Here is a 10299-nt window from a genome sequence, read left to right on the forward strand (position 1 = left end):
TGGACGGGCTCGCCCCATTTTCCAGGTGACCCCCCACCATTCCCCCCTGCCTGCACGCTCCCCCACCAAGGGTGGCTTTTCTTCACCCACCACCTCTTCTGAAAGGTCCCAGCCCAGGGGGGAGAGGAGCCCGGTGGCAGAGAGCAGCAGCCTTTGGAGGATGGGCTAGAAAAGGACTTTTAACAGTGAGCCACTCTCAGAAGAGGGCGAAATTAACGAAGGGAGCCCTCGAGGCCGCTCCCCTCTTCCCCGGCCACACCCAGGGCTGCTCCCGGGCCAGGCCTCAGGGGCTCGGCTCCGCTCGCCACCCGCCGCCCCGGCGGGGTGACAGTACGAAATGATAGCTTTCTAATCCCATTAGCGCCTTCCTCTTGTTTGCTTCCCCCCCAGTGAGCGCTGCTGACAGCCTTTTACTGCCGCTGCTGGCACTGGAAGCGTGAGGAAGTTACAGAGTCTGACAGAGAAATTACATCTTCCCCCAGACACGGCTGTCTCGAAACGTACCGGGAGCGGGGCTGCGGGGCGCACCGCGGGAGCCCGCAGCCTTTGCGGGAGCCGCTCTCCGCCCGCAGTGACCGCTCTCCGCCCGCAGAGGGGGCCACCGAAGAGGGAAAGCCCGGGGAGGGGAGGCAGCAAACGGCATGGCTCGTCCGTGCAAAGGAAAGCTCCCAGCAGGCAGCAGCTGGCAGGCGACCCCAAGGCAGGTCCCGCCCTGGATCTAGTTTCATTATTTCAGGTCCACATTCAGGTCCAGCCTCCGCCAACACCGGTCCAAAGGGGGACTCAAGCCCCCCGTTTACACACAGGCACATCCCAGGTGGATCCAAACTTTGCAGCTCCAGCTTGTTGCCTGTACAGACCTTACTGCCCTCTACACAGATGTGTTAACAGACACATATGTAGCTGGCTTGCGCCCACAAAAGAATTTGCCAGTTAAGGACCAGACTGTATTGACCCCACCTTGTCCACAGGGAAGCCCCATGCCAATCACTGCGGAGCTTCCAGGAGGGAGTCCTATTAACAACGCTATTCATTTGAGTGTCTGATAAATCCTTAGTACCAAATACAGAGTAAAACACACCAACTGCTGAGTGAAAGATCTACAACAGCCTGAGCTAAAAAACTTTTCCTCTGGACTTCTGTAAATTAAAAAATGTCTAGACTGCTTCCCCCCCCCCGCCTCCCCACTGTTGTGAAAATAAAATATTAACCAATCTTTCTGCTCACAGGTTCCCAGGCGTAACCATCCACAGAAGTAAAATAATTAGCACAGTAACAAATTACTGCAGAAGGTAACTTGGAGTAGAACTGAGTCCATATCCTTTCTTTGCAGGGTTGTTGTGGGCATGTTAGTCCCATGATATGAGAGACAAGGTGGGTGAGATATCTTTATCTTTTATTAGACCAACTTTAGTTGCTGAAAGAGACAAGCTCCAAGGAGCTTGAATTCTCTCTCTTTCACCAACAGAAGTTGGTCCCATAAAATATACTACCTCACCCACCTTGTCTCTCTATATTATTTAGCATTAATGTAGCTTGTTACAAACATTAATCAATGCTCACAACATATCTGGTGGACAGGTATTATCATCTCTATTTTACAGATGGGGAAAGCAAGTCAGAGAAGGTGTGATTTGTCCAAGGTCAGGGTCTAGTATTCCATCTCCTCTCTCAACCACACTGTGTGGTGTTATATTCATCACCCCTGGTCTGAGAGGTTGTACAGCAAGTATCAACAGTTGCCACCCCAGGCAAATTTTCACAATCAAGAACAAGCCCCAGAATAAGAAACTGTGGTGGTGAAATATGGTCTAAATTCACTTTTTCAGGGATAGCAAGTGAAGGACTGGATGGCTGAGGGGCTTTTCATAATAGAATCTGGAGCCGTTCAACTCTAGGGCACTGGTTTGAGTACGGCTCAGGTTGGTAGTGAGTGAAAGTCATTACCACTGATGGCTGTTCAATAGCCTAAATAAGGGTCAGGCCTGCTGGTAATACTTTAATCCTTTTCTTAATTAGACTACATAGTCTGAAAACAAAGGTGGGTCAAACAATGAAATATGAAACTATTGTTTTGGCTCATCAGGACTTCATCAGCAGTAGTACAGAGCAATCAGATAGATGCCCAGGTTCAGTATCTGCACTGTTCAGCGTGGGAACATGTCTGTCTATATACAGTGAGACTATGTGGGAGACAATAAAACAAAGTATTTGGCAGACTAATTATGAATGCTGCAAGTTTGAGTTCAACTCATGTTTCCACAGAACCAGATGGGGGAAAGCAGGCTACACCCATTTTGCAGGCCTCTGAAAATTTGGTCTCAAATGTTTAAAAAGAATTTCAGGTGCCCATGCTCACAAATCAGTCAACAGCAAAATGTCTCCAATCACAAAAGCAGAGAGGAAAAAGCAAGAAGAAACACACAGATTAGTTCAGAAAGATCAGCAGGTGATATGTAGTGTTAAAATAAGGATGTACAGTCTCTCACTGTTTATGCAAAACTGTCAAGTTGCACTCACTGAGTTCACATATAAAACTCCAGGTTACAAAAACTTGAGTAGTCAGCCACTAATAAGAGATACATTTTCTTATTTAATTCAGTGGGATCTGTGCCAGTCTGAGTCCCAGGATGATTAGAAATCTCACTGGGTTCACTGGTTACAATCTTGGTAGCTCAGTCATTAGCATTTTTCTTGGGAGTATTCAATATTCAAAATCTGAGCTGTTTTGATTGGCTACTCAAGTCACATGCCATGCATTTCCTCTCTTCCTGGTTTAAGGTGTATGAACCTGGAATCTGTTTTCTGAGAATACTCTGTGAAGCCTGCTCAAAATCTGCTGTGCTGGCAAATATCCTGGCCCAGGTACTCATGTACTAGGATAGTCACAGGAAGAAAACACAACAGGGGCTCAAACGCCATCCATTTAATTAATCAAAGGATTGTTTTCAGACATTGTTTTTCAGTGCCAGTCAGCTCTAGAATGTTCACACGGGGCCAGGGGTGCTGGAACAATGTGTACAGTGGGGGTGCTGAGAGCCATTGAACCAAATTGTAAATCCTGTGTATGATGGAAACCACTGCAAGCCAGGGGGTGCGGGAGCACCCCGAGCACCCACAGTTTCACACCTATGCACTGGTCATGGAGCTAGAGCTCAGAAGGTAACGAGGCAGATGTGATTGTTGCGGCATCTCTCTGAAGACTGAACCACCACAAAGAGAACTCATTACATTTCTGGGAAATCCAGCAAAGCCCTGGGATTTAAACCCATTCACAGATCATAACAGACACCAGTTAAATACATAGGAAAGTATTCATTAAATTAGGAAAGATGGGGCTGGCAACAAGCATTGTAAAATGGACAAGGAATTGGCTAATGGGGAGAAGGCAATGGGTCATGCTGAAAGGAGAAATAGTGGACTGGAGCAAGGTTACTAGTGGAGTTCCTCAAGGATTGGTCTTGGGGCTATTCTTATTCAATGTTTGTATTAATGCCCTTGGCACAAAAAGTAGAAAAGCGCTAATGAAATGTGCTGATGATATGAAGTTTGGTGGCATTGCCAATACAGAGAAGGACTGGAATGTTATACAGGAAGATCTGGATAACCTTGAGGAATGGAGTGGCAGAACTGGGATGAAAGGTCATGCACATAATCATTAGAATTTCTTCTACAAGCTGCAAGTTCATCAGTTGGAAGCAACAGAGGAGGAGAGATACCTGACTGTGTGGCTCAATCACAGGATGACTATGAGCCAACAAAATGATGTGGCTATGAAAAAGGCAAATGCGATTTTAGGATGTACTAAGCAAGACATTTCCAGTAGAGATAAAGTATTAATGCCATTGTACCAGGCACTGGCAAGACCTCATTTGGAATACTGTGCACATTTCCGGTCACCCACATTGAAGAAAGATTAATTTAAATTGAGCAGGTGCAGAGAAGAGCTACTAGGTTGATCAGGGGAATGGAGGGTTTAGCTTATGAGAGGAGACTGAAAAAGCTTGGCTTGTTTAGCCTAGCAAAAAAAAGGCTGACAGGAGCTACAATTGCTCTCTGCAAATATGTTATGGGGTAAATACCAGGGCGCATGAGGAGCTATTGGACAAAGGACAAAGTTGGCACAAGAACAAATGGATATAAACTGACACAAACAAATTCAGGCTGGAAATAGAAGAAGGTTTCAAGCCATCAGAGGAGTGTGGTTCTGGAACAGACTCCCAGTTGGAGCTGTGGGGGCAAACAACTCAATTCGTTCTGAGAGAGAGCTGGACAAATGTATAAGTGCAGTTGTATGGCGGAGTTGCTTGTGAGGGAGGAAGATACGGCGTAGCAGCCTGGGGCTCACTTCCATTTTATGTCCAGTGTTCCCAAAGCTCATGCTGGGATGCAAGGGTAAAAGAACTATAGTGGGCCCAGCTAGCCCCGCCCCTCCAACCCTGAGGAATATGCTCTGACTGGAGACAGGATTGAAAAAGGAGCAACCCAGCTCAGAAGCAGGAGGAGTGGGGGAGGTTTAGATTGGATATTAGGAAAAACTTTTTCACTAAGAGGGTGGTGAAACACTGGAATGCGTTACCTAGGGAGGTGGTAGAATCTCCTTCCTTAGAGGTTTTTAAGGTCAGGCTTGACAAAGCCCTGGCTGGGATGATTTAACTGGAAATTGGTCCTGCTTCGAGCAGGGGGTTGGACTAGATGACCTTCTGAGGTCCCTTCCAACCCTGATATTCTATGATTCTATGAGTGCAGACCTACCCTGAAGACTCCTGCCACAAAGGGCTGGCAAAGCCTCCCTGAAGGAACAGGACTATATGCGGATCCCAGCTGGGGCTGGCAGTTTGGTTTCTTTTTTCCTTACCTGGGAGCAGAAGCTGAGGGAAGAAAGCAGTGGTAGGAATTGAGCCATGGAAGGTAGCTCAGAGAGACCCTCCCAGAGGCCAAACGCTGCTGACCTTCCTATGGCCCTGGGTCAGAGCCCGGTGGAGTGGGCAGGCCCAGGCTCCCCTCCCACCACCCCATGATTGAGTGGACACTAACCGCTAGGTCCCATGGCCCACCAAGGACCCCATTACAGGGTCTCATTAACTTTGGTCTCATTTCAAGTGTGCGATTTAGTGTGTGGATTCTGGGTGCTGGTAGTGACCTGATATACAGGAGTCAGACCAGATCAGTGGTCCCTTCTAGCCTTAAACTCTATGACTCAAAGGAACTGGACCAAGATTCTTTGGTCCCAGTCTCTTGCCATAAACCAACTTTACAATAATAACATTCTTCTCTGTCTGAATATACCATGCTAATCAAAAGCTCATGATACGTAAATGCCTAAGATGGCTAGCATGATTGCCTAGCGCAACAAAAGCCACGCTGATCCAAAGCCCCTTTCTGCTTCCCTGATCCTGGGCCAGTTGGGGCACCAGTCCTGCAGTCAAAATAAGTCAGAGCAGCCTCAGGACTACTCTAACCTACCCTTGCTGCTAACAGTCCCAAGGGGTTATTATGGCAGCTGGGGGGGGGGGGGGGGAGTCTGCCTGCAGGGATGCCCCAGCTACACCGATATATCAGCCACAGAAGGCAGAATATCACAAAGTCTCTTCAGAAGCCTGGGGTAGCAGCTAGATAACTGGAAATAAATCCAGAATAGGTTACAGATGACAACTGACAAACACCTAGCAGGGATATCCCTGAATCCTGTGAGATGCTGGGCTAGGTCACCATTGAAAAAGTCCCCATCTTTAGATATGCTAGCATTGTGATACAGGAAGTATAATCAGGTCAACTAGCAGAGCTGTTTTCGCTCATGTGCCTGGGCAGCTCTAAGTCAAACTCAAATTTCACACACTGGACCCAATTTTCAAACAAGGGCATTTTTACAGGACACCCAGCTCCTGCATTTAGATGTTCAAATCACCACCAAGGCCCGTAAAACGGGCGTTTACATGCCTAAGTACCCATCTGAGCCTCCAAATGCAGGATTTCAACATGCTGTTTGGATGCCCGTCTTTCAAATGTGCCTCCCCACGGGAAGAAAAGTATCCACCTAATGTGAGCTTTTTGCTTTAATGAAGTTTTGTGGTTGTGAGCTCCCCATTTGCCCTTGACTTATAAGCGAGCAACAGAAGAGGAGGAATGTACAGTTCACCATATTGGCTCAGACTACTGGTTTTTTGAACTGGGTCTTCTGGCTTCAACAGTAACCAATATCTGATCCCTCACGTGGTTGCAAAAAAAAAAAATGTCCTGGACCTATTGCGCAGTGCTGTCCATGGGATAGTTTCTTCTTCATCTCTCCAGAGAGCAGCACAAGGTTTGTTATCCTTAGATTTTTTCCCATATGTAACTACAATTATAATTGATCAAAAAATTATCCAGCATTTCTAAAAATTCAGTGGCAGGAACCGAATCTATGACCTCCAGCAGCAGCAGCAGCCCTTCCCACAGGTTGAGCACACACTGTGTGAAACCAGGGTTAGATAAAATGGGTCTGAAGGAAGCAGTGTCCTTCTGTTTAATGTAAATGATGCAAAAGGGTTCTGTGAATGCAAGTTTGCCCCAGGAAAACTTACTACCCAAGATCCATAAACCTGGAAATCCTGGGCGCCCTATCATCTCAGGCATTGGCAGCCTGACAGCAGGATTGTCTGGCTATGTAGGCTCCCTCCTCAGGCCCTACGCTACCAGCACTCCCAGCTACCTTCGAGACACCACTGACTTCCTGAGGAAACTACAATCCATCGGTGATCTTCCTGATAACACCATCCTGGCCACTATGGATGTGGAAGCCCTCTACACCAACATTCCACACAAAGATGGACTACAAGCCATCAAGAACACTATCCCCGATAACGTCATGGCTAACCTGGTGGCTGAACTTTGTGACTTTGTCCTTACCCATAACTATTTTACATTTGGGGACAATGTATACCTTCAAATCAGCTGCACTGCTATGGGTACCCGCATGGCCCCACAGTATGCCAACATTTTTATGGCTGACTTAGAACAACGCTTCCTCAGCTCTCGTCCCCTAACGCCCCTACTCTACTTGCACTATATTGATGACATCTTCATCATCTGGACCCATGGAAAAGAAGCCCTTGAGGAATTCCACCATGATTTCAACAATTTCCATCCCACCATCAACCTCAGCCTGGTCCAGTCCACACAAGAGATCCACTTCCTGGACACTACGGTGCTAATAAGCGATGGTCACATAAACACCACCCTATACCGGAAACCTACTGACCGCTATTCCTACCTACATGCCTCCAGCTTTCACCCTGACCACACCACACGATCCATTGTCTACAGCCAAGCTCTGCGATACAACCGCATTTGCTCCAACCCCTCAGACAGAGACAAACACCTACAAGATCTCTATCAAGCATTCTTACAACTATAATACCCACCTGCAGAAGTGAAGAAACAGATTGATAGAGCCAGAAGTGTTCCCAGAAGTCACCTACTACAGGACAGGCCTAACAAAGAAAATAACAGAACGCCACTAGACGTCACCTTCAGCCCCCAACTAAAACCCCTCCAACGCATTATTAAGGATCTACAACCTATCCTGAAGGATGACCCAACACTCTCACAAATCTTGGGAGACAGGCCAGTCCTTGCCTGCAGACAGCCCCCCAACCAGAAGCAAATACTCACCAGCAACCACATACCACACAACAGAACCACTAACCTAGAAACCTATCCTTGCCACAAAGCCCGTTGCCAACTGTGTCCACATATCTATTCAGGGGACACCATCACAGGGCCTAATAACATCAGCCACACTATCAGAGGCTCGTTCACCTGCACATCCACCAATGTGCTATATGCCATCATGTGCCAGCAATGCCCCTCTGCCATGTACATTGGTCAAACTGGACAGTCTCTACATAAAAGAATAAATGGACGCAAATCAGATGTCAAGAATTATAACATTCATAAACCAGTCGGAGAACACTTCAATCTCTCTGTTCACACGATTTACAGACATGAAAGTTGCGATATTACAACAAAAAACTTCAAATCCAGACTCCAGCGAGAAACTGTTGAATTGGAATTCATTTGCAAATTGGATATAATTAACTTAGGCTTGAATAGAGACTGGGAATGGCTAAGTCATCATGCAAGGTAACCTATTTCCCCTTGTTTTTTCCTACCTCCCCCTCCTCCCCCCCCCCCGACATTCTTGTTAAACCCTGGATTTGTGCTGGAAATGGCCCACCTTGATTATCATACACATTGTAGAAGAGTGGTCACTCCAGATAAGCTATTACCAGCAGGAGAGTGGGGTGGGGGGAGGTATTTTTTCATGCTGTGTGTGTATAAAAAGATCTTATACACTTTCCACAGTATGCATCCGATGAAGTGAGCTGTAGCTCACGAAAGCTTATGCTCAAATAAATTGGTTAGTCTCTAAGGTGCCACAAGTACTCCTTTTCTTTTTGCGAATACAGACTAACACGGCTGCTACTCTGAAACCTTACAAATTAATGTAACCTATGAGCAAATATCTTTCTGTCACTCCCATGTAGAAGGCATCTTGGAATGTCATTCAGGTAAGATCTAGAAAACAAGAGGAAGCAAATGAAACATCTGGTGCAGTTTTCATTCCTAGCATCTCCTGAGGCATGACTGTCACAGCCCAGATTTGGGACATGGCTCTCTTCTTATGGTGTAAATCAGGAGCCAACTCTATTGAAGTAAGGAGAGTTTCACGAGTGTAAATCCAGTGTGAGAGGAGAATCAGGTGTTGAAATACTAATGGCATGGCCATTGCTGTACTGGCAGAGCTTGGATAAGTCACTTATCCACTCCATGACTCAGCTTCCCCATCTGTTAAATGAGAATAATGATATTTGCCCACTTCTGTAAATCTTTGAGATTCACAGATGAAAAGTGCTATAGGAGACCATCACCACCACAATTCAGAGTTAAGTGTTTGAGTGACATACCAGATTCATCTTTTGCTTCAGGTATGATCCTGTGAGGTGCTGAGTGCCTTTTAAGAGTCAAGGGGGCTCAGTACCACACATGATCACCCCCGCTCCCCTTCTGTAAAATAAAGATTCATGCACACTGTAAAGCAGTGTCTGGTCTCAGCCCTTCTAACTGCCTGCAGACGCTTCTCCTGAGGCTGTTGTAGTTTTCAGCTGATGTCAAAAATATTAAAAACAAAACCCAAGATATCCTAAACAATTTCCAAACATGCAGCATCATTCATCGTATTTTCCATATACCTTTTATCGCGCCTGGGGATAAGAGAGCTCCATAATGGCATTATAAATAAAGCAAATTAATGGTGGATACAATGCCAACACCTTGTCATTATGCAAATTGGAATGTCGGCAGAAATAGTTATTCAACAATCCCTTCAGAAGTAACCAGACACCTAATGCTGCTTGTTATGGCTACCTTAATTAGCACCACTTTTAAACACGTTTAATGAGCTTTTTCCTTAACCCCTAGACTCCAGCAGTCGGGATTTTAAGAGCTAATGCAAAAAGGCACTCATGGTCCAAGTAGGGGCTTTGGGGTTATTCTCAGTGCATTAAGGGGCTCAGTCCTCAGAACTGCAACGGAGGATTCCAACCAGCTGCGCTCTCGCATTAGATACACCAGAGTGGAGAGAGTCAGAGCAGGTGGAAGCCCGATTGTGCTCCGCAGATCTGTGGGGAGAGGTGCACAGGTCCCACCCTTCCTTTGTGGAAGGAGGTGCAATGCTGTCTAAAGGGAAAGGTGACCATCTACACTAATATGGTCACCACTGTAACAAAATTGTGATAAATCTTGCACAAAATACTCCTTGTGAGGTATCACTGGAAAAGTTATAATCTGCTGACTATTATTATCTTGTCATAATGTCCAGATCAACATTGTGGGTGGAGTTATGACATTTTGCTATATGTTTGTAACTCAAACATGCGAGTCTGAGAAATGCCCACAGGTTAGCTCTTCAGGGATAAGAAACATGTATAAGTAAACATGGGCCTCTGCATATCATTCCCGAAGACACCTCAAAGGGCACGTACGCAGGAGTTGCCAGCAAAATTTGCATTCATATGAAGGACTGATGGCAAAGCACATACGCCATGGAACTGCCTGACCCATGACACAGCCAGGATTTTCTCAGCAAAAAGGGTCAAGCTATAAAAGGGGAGAACAAAGGCCCCTGGCCACCTTTTTCCTATCACCATCTTTGGTGAATTCTAACTGAGGAAATTTCAAACAGAAGGACTGAGTTCCTATTTGGGCAACCCAGAGAGATCTGTAGAAATCTAGCAGATTTAACATTCCTGTTATCAT

Source organism: Caretta caretta, chromosome 4 (genome assembly GCF_965140235.1).
Source record: "Caretta caretta isolate rCarCar2 chromosome 4, rCarCar1.hap1, whole genome shotgun sequence".
Lineage (NCBI taxonomy): Eukaryota > Metazoa > Chordata > Testudines > Cheloniidae > Caretta > Caretta caretta.